Raw genomic sequence first — 7,390 nt, forward strand, 5'->3', positions numbered from 1 at the left:
TGGAGTAATGATAGATGACTGTCTGTATCCTTTGACTAGTTATCTCTTGGAGGATCACTCAGTCTTGTGAATCTATCAATACCTTATAGATTTTAAATGTCAGACTTATCAAAGATAACTCATTTAAGTATAAAAGGGCACATTACAAAAATAACTGGAAGTACTAATAACAAATAAGGTTGGGGAGAAGTCTTAACCAGATATGGTATGAAGAAAAATACAAAAAAACAAAACTAGCCATTTTCAGTTGTTTAAAATTAAAATACTTTTATACTAACAAAGTCACTGCACCTGGAATGAGGTAAGGACATTTTGGTTTAGGAAAGAATATTTGCATCAGACATCTTGAACATTCAACATAGGAGGCAATAACAAAAATACAACAAAAATTGTTAAAAATTTATTCCCTAGTGGAGGGGAAGTCAAAGGATTTTCAAAATACAAACTCAACAATTGCACCAAAAAAATCTGATTCACTTTACGATGAGAAATGGAAATCAAAACAACAGGGATCACATCTATCAAGTTGGTGAAGATGGTAAAAGATGGAAATAGTCTGTGTTGGAGGAACTCTGGATAAACCCTGATACACTGTGGGTTAAGTTACAGTTTGAATCAAGCACTCTGGAAAACAATTTGGAGTCATGCAAGAAGAGTTAGAGCTGTTTATTTTTATTCCCTTTTATTCCACCATTGGTTTTATACCCCCCATGGATGCCATTGGGATGCCAATATGCACCAAAATTCATCACAGCTATATTTTAGATGTAATTTAATTGATACCTTTTGTATTTATGTCACATTTTCCACACATCCCCAAAATGAACCCTATTTTTTGACAAAAACGATTATATAGAAATTGTGATGCTAAGACATTATCTGAGTAACTATACAATATTGTTTCCTAAAGTTAGGTTTTATTATTTGCACTCTCAGACCTTAATCTTCTAAAATATTTTATAGATTTCTTCCAGATTCAACTGTCCCTTATAACAAAACAATAAAAAAAGAGAGATGATGTGTGATAATGTAAACAATGTTTTATGTTAGTATTTCCCCCATCTCTCTTCCATGAGAGGAGGGGATTTTGTTTCATTATAATCCATAACCTTCATTGGTTTTATGTTACTCATTTTGCCTTGCTTTTAGTAATATTTTCATTTTTGTTGTTGTCTTCATCTATGTTGTTCTCTTGATTCTGATAACTTCACTTTGCCTCATAGGCATCACTTTTCACTGCCCAGGAATTCGCTTTCCACAATTTGTTGTCCCATTCCTCCAATCCAGAGACACTTTGTTTCAAGTGTTTTGCTACTGTAAAGAGAATTATAGATACACTTTTTATAAATTGGACTTTGTTTCCGTTTGTGACTTTGGATCAAAGGTACAGACAGTTTAGAATACTTTTTTGTTTGATTTTACATTGAAAGCCACAATGTTTAGATTGCTTCAGAGCATCCATCTTTTATTGTCTTCACCAATTTTGCATAGTATAAGGTGAAAATGAAGAGTTGTTTTTATTTGAATTTCTTGTACTATTAGTGATTTATTCTATATCTTCATATCCTCACTGAAGTTTGCAGGTGACCACATACCTAGTACCAAAAAAACTGGAAATACTCATAAATTGGGTGACCAAGCCAATTTTGGTATGCACATATATCTGAAGCAGTGTTCAGTACTGAAAGAAACTGGGCTTGAATGCAGAACCAGAAGACCAGCGTGTGGAATGACTGAGACAAGAGTGCAGAGCCAGCACAAGGACAAACCTCGGTCCCCAAGACTCAGAGGAACACACAGGTCTCTGCTCCTGTTCAGAAATGCTGAATGAAGGAAAAGTTAGATACCTGGTTCTCCATGATCACCATATTCAAAGTTTTTGCTAAACTTAGGGGAGGGAGTGAGGTGTTCATTGGGAGGGAGTTGTTTGTAAGGAAGCAATCATGTCAAAATATCCATAGAAAATTATGTCATAATTCTTTAAAATAGAATGCCCTTAAACCATCTTGGCATGTCCCCCTTCCAAGGTGTCTTCCTGGATGTTAAAGGCAGGGATGTAATAATGCGGAGGGTTTCGTAGAGCAGCCATCTGTTGACTTTTGGAGGTTCAAGATGGCAGAATTTCTCTCCAGGCCCCAGGTTGCTGGGTGTTGGAGAGTGCCCTGCGTCTCCTCCTTCCGTTAGCTGCCCTCAGGCAGCAATAGCGTTGTGTCAGTGTGGTTGGTGTACTCCTGCACCATCTGAACTCAACAGTGCCTCAGCTGCCATTCCTTTAAACCACTGACATGGATGTGTAAATATGTGTATGTATGGATGTATTACAGGGTGGGGGTGGGGGGGTGTACATAAATTATAGACACGCATGCATGTATAGATGTGTGTTGGGAGAGACTCCCAGGGCCACTCTTCCTCGTCCACCAAACAATCCCCACTGTAACCTAAGCGAAGCCTTCCAGGAGGGAAGTGTGGCTCTGAATGGCCGATGTGTGGGGCCCAGCCCTGCCACCCAGTACCTGTGTGACTCTAGGAGGTCACTTGCCTCATCAGATGGCTTCCTCAGAAAATGCCCACCTTCCTTAGCCTAGGCTCACTCCCTCAACGTGGCACCTTCCATTAGAGGTAGCTCGAAGTTTTTACTTCTATAAGATCTAAATTTACCTCTTTACAACATCTTCCGTTGTCCCCCGGCTGCCCTTTGGGAAGATTTGCAATTCCTCTTCCATCTGACAGCCTTGCAGATACTTGAAGATGGTCATATCCCTCAAGTCTTCTTTAGGCCCCATTCCTACAGCCAGTCCTCACTGTGTGACCAGAGGCACTTGGACATTATTCTGTTGCCCAGTGTAGGAGGCAGTTCTTCCTCAGTTGTGGCCTCAGCCTTGGTCTGACTGGGAGCCTGGGGTGGGCCCTCCTCCCTCTTGGAAGCCATACCTCCCTCGGGCCAGCAGCCTGCCCCGGCAGCCCACCCCGTCATCCCTGGTTTCCTGGCTGCTGAATCACATTTGACTCATATTGAGCTTATAGTCTACTAGAACCGCCAGGTCGTCTTCAGACAAACGCTGTCTGTCCAACCATGCCTTCCCCTGTGTGTATTTGTGGAGTTGTTTTCTTGGACCCAAGAGTAAGATTTTGCATTTATTCCTATTCAGTTCCATATTATGGTCAGCCTTGTTTTCTTTATGTAATTCTAAGCTAAGGAATCATCCCAAAAATTCCAGATGCACAAAGATAAACCTATTTAGTAAAACTACTGAAATGTCCAATGTCTGTGTCTGTATTGTGTATGTGTGTGTGATAGACATATATAGATAAGCTAATAATGGCTGGCATTTCTATAGCGTTAACATGCATAACTAGTTCTATGGGATTTCACCTCTTATTTTCCATTTTTCTAAACTTAGTAGTAATCCACAAAAAAAAGCATTCAAATACACAAGAAAAAGTAAGAGAATATATATATATGAAATTGTAATACTGAGTTTGTCGAATTAAAAAAAATAATAAAGTTTCACAAGATAACCGCAAGTCTGCTTTGTTCACATCCCCTCCAGAACTTTCCCTCATGGATGTTTTTCTGAATTGTTGCTGTGGTATAGTAGGACCGAAGAGACTCTGAAGTCAGGAGGTGCCAGTTCCATCCCAGCAAAGTCCATGCCAGCCTCATGGGATAGTGTTGAAAGAGCATCGGCGGATTTGTTTTAGAGCGGTGGTTGGGCCTGGGCCGTGCTGGTCCCATTCCAGTCCAATGTCAGTCATAGATGGCGCGGAGTTTCCAAGTTAGAAGGAGTTCACTTGTGGTGCTATGGTAGATGTCGGTGAGGAGTGGGGAAACCGGGTTTTTCTTTGCAGGGAAAGTCTGTAGTCAAAGGAGATTCCATTGGTCTCCCTTTGAGCCTCGCCCAGGGGTGTCTAGAGTAAACCTTAGGCCTCCTAGTTGATCTTCCTTCATGGTGAGCCAGCGGTCAGCCCGAGGTGCACCAGGAGTCTCTGGGCTTGACTCCCTCCTGGTGGGCTCCTGGTCAGTTGCCCTTATGTTTACAAGCCATCAGCTTAAGGGGACCCCAGGAGCTCCTTCACTCAGCCAGTCATCTGATCATGGGGATCTCACAGGGTTGGGTGGGCCTGGGGTCCCTTTCACAGACTCACCCATGGCCATGGAATGCCTGGAAGAGTCTTTTGGACTCTTGCCAGCTCTCAGCCTGGGGTAGCTCCCTGATAGGTCTCCCTGCTCCCATCCCCACTCCAATCCACTTGGGGCACCTTCATGTGCAGATCTTACCACATCAACCCCGCCCCCTGCAGTTCCTTGGTCTGGTTCCCTCCCCCCTGTACCCACCTTAGCTTCCCCTGCCAGAGGCCCTTGTCCTTACCTGGGGTCTGGCACAACTAACTATCCATGGACTCTTGGGCAGGGCTCTGTACCCAAGCTGCCTCCCTAGGGAACTGGGGCCAGATCATCTTCATCTTCGCCCTGCTGAGCCCCTTCCTTGAGGCCAGGAGCAGGCTGTGACTCCCAGGTGACTGCCCCTTTTTAGGCCTCCATCCACCTGCCGCACATTTTGGGGACTCCCTTAGAGTCCTCGCAAGAGGTGCTCTGATTGGGAAGGAGTGATATCTGTCCCATGGTGGGAGGGTGTTGGAGGAGGGGATTCTGGTTCTGTGGGACCACCTAAGATACAGCCCCTGGGGTCTCCACCTGTGGCCTCTGCCCCACTCTAGTTAGTATCAAGGTTCCCTGCATGGGGCCAGACCTGGGGGTCTCTACCACCTCCCCTCCCACTTTCACCCTTTCCTCAGAGATCCTGTGATCTAATGGGGGGAACCCCAGTGGGGTACCTCATAATTATCCTGAGTCACATACCCAGTCTGGGAATGAGCCTGCCTCCCGCTCCCTTCTCTAGGGGCTCTCCTCTCCATCTCTTCCCCCCTCCCCCTCCGTGGCCTCCCTGTAGGAGGGTGAGCTGCTGGGGCTCTGTGGCCTGGAGACCCACCTCTGCCATGCCAGACCAGTGTGGTGCCAGAACAGTATCACCAGTTACACCAGTTAGAGTGCACCTCGTGCTCCCCCTCTGTGCTCGGCAACATCTCCAACTCATCTACTTCGGCTTGACCGGGTGGGTCGTGATGGTGATTTCTCCAAGATTTACTTCTGTTGGGCAGCTGTGCAGCACAGTGGACAGAGCAACGGCCATGGAGTCTGGAGGATGGGAGTTCGAATCTGGCTTCAGACACTTGACTCTCACTGGCAGTGTGACCTTGAACCAGTCACTTCACCCTGATGGCCACACACCCAGGGCCGTCTCCCATCATCCTGATTTTCTGGCCACTGGACCCAGACCCAGCACAGCCCCCTCCTCAAATCCAGTTCATGTCCTTGTCATGGCATCGCTTCCATGATGTCCTGGTCTTCTCCAGGGATGAAGGATGAACATCATCATCACAATGGATTTCTGCTAAAACTGTTAGAGGGTTCTTACTGGTGAGCTAGGCCCAGCTGTCCCATGATGCACCACTTCCCCCATCTCGCTCTTCCATAGAAACACAGACCCTCCCCATGCTTCTTGCACTTGGTCAACAACCATCCTCACTGCTTTGTGTTGTGTCTGATGGTTCCCATTGCCGCGGGGCAGCATGGTGAACCCCTCTGAAGGTGCCCCCAAGAGCCAGCCCAAGGGAGCAGCAGGCCCTCCCATGCCAGGGGCCAGGCCAGGCGCATACACCTGTGCCACCTCCTGCTCTGGCCCAGTAGGAATCCCCCGACCAAGGGGCGCAACCCCTCCTAAGTGCCCTCCCCGCTTGGCCTGGCCTCCACTCAAGATGGTCATTCTTATTCTGAGTCAGAGCCTTCCTGCCAGTGACCCGAGCTCTCCTGGATCATTTCCCCCACCCCCCCCTCATCCTCAGTCCACCAGCCCGCACCCGTGCCCTCTGGAGTGCCCACTCCACAGGCCGCAAAGCCGTCTTCCTATCAGACCTAGTCCTCGCCCCCCGCTTTAGTCCACTGGCTCTGCTCGAGGTCTGCCCCCCCAAGACCAGCCTCCTCGGCTGCTGCCCCTTTCCTCACCCTCCTCTGATCCTCGCCCCCCTGGAGAGACGGGGTCCTCCCAGGCCCTGCCCCCCATCACACAGTGACCTCACCCCGTCTTACTGAGCCCCTTCGCCCTCAGTGACAACTGCCTGGGCACCCCATCTTTCCTCTCCCTCAGACCTCCTCACTCCCCTTTGCCTGCTTCTCCACTCGACTCAACCACACTCAAACCTGGGCACCGCTGGCCCTGGCATGCCCCCCCACAGACACGCGGCCCCTCACAGCAGCTGGTCCCCGGGGCTTCCACTCTGATATCCCCTCTTCCCACCGTCACCTCGTGGCTTTGGCCCCTCCTCCGGCGCCCCCCCAGCTCCCCCAACTACTCTTCCTCTTCTCCAAGAGCCCCAGTACCCCCCGGCTCTGCCCTTCTCCCCATCCTGCCCACCCGGTGGAGCCATTCAGTCCCCCACGGTCCAACTCTCAGACCCCCCCCATCGCCCCCCTGGGGTGCCCTGGCATTGAGACTGTGGCAGCTGGGGGCGGTGGGGGAGGGATCGCTGCCTCTGGGCTCTCCCTTCTCTCACCCCCCCTTCCGTCCGGTCCCAGGCCCCCCCCCCCCGTCTTGGCACCTCTGTCCTCGGACCCTGGACATCCTGGGGAGGGGGAGGGGGAAGGGGCCCCTCTGGAGACCGGGAGCCGCCCCGGGGGGGGGGGGTGCCCCGGATCCCGACCCGCAGCGGAGCCGCAACGTACAAGGGCAAACCGAGGGGGTCTGTGCGGGGGCACCGCCCTCACCTTCTCCGGGTGGGGCCCAGCGACTGGGACGAGGCCACAGGGCTAGGAAGGGGCGGGTGTCGGAGTTGGATTCGCACTCGCGTCCTCCTGAGGGTGCGCAGGCGCAAACGCTTCCGGCGGGCGGACGGACCAGAGGAGACCGGCGCGGCCCCGCCCCTCTCCGGCTGCGGTCTCCATGGAAACCTCCCCGCGCCCCCTCCCGGGACCCACGTGTTGGGCGGGGAGATGGTCAGTCCGTCAGGTGCCGCGTTGGGCCCGCCCCCCCCACGCCTTCCCTTCTTAGCAGACGGGGAACACCCGGGCTCCCCCCCTCCCCCTCCTCCTCCTCCCCCCTCCCCCTCCTCCTCCCCCTCTTCCCCCTCCTCCTCCCCCCTCCTCCTCCCCCTCCTCCTCCTCCTCCCCCTCTCCTCCTCCTCCTCCTCCTCCTCCTCCTCCCCCTCTTCCCCCTCCTCCTCCCCCCTCCTCCTCCCCCTCCTCCTCCTCCTCCCCCTCTCCTCCTCCTCCCCCTCTTCCCCCTCCTCCTCCCCCCTCCTCCTCCTCCTCCCCTCCTCCCCCCTCCCCCTCCTC

The 7,390-nt window shown here is 51.2% G+C and overlaps 1 long non-coding RNA gene across 1 annotated transcript; it reads right to left on the reverse strand.

Annotated features, from left to right (window-relative positions):
• Positions 1-184: 184 nt before the first annotated feature.
• On the reverse strand, positions 185-7,030 carry LOC141510196 (uncharacterized). Its single transcript, XR_012474790.1, has 3 exons — positions 6,824-7,030; positions 4,992-5,459; positions 185-4,547 (listed from the first exon to the last, which is right to left on the reverse strand). It is a non-coding gene; the product is annotated as an uncharacterized LOC141510196 (long non-coding RNA).
• Between the last annotated feature and the right edge of the window lie 360 nt (positions 7,031-7,390).

Source organism: Macrotis lagotis, chromosome 1 (assembly GCF_037893015.1).
Source record: "Macrotis lagotis isolate mMagLag1 chromosome 1, bilby.v1.9.chrom.fasta, whole genome shotgun sequence".
Classification (NCBI taxonomy): Eukaryota; Metazoa; Chordata; class Mammalia; order Peramelemorphia; family Peramelidae; genus Macrotis; species Macrotis lagotis.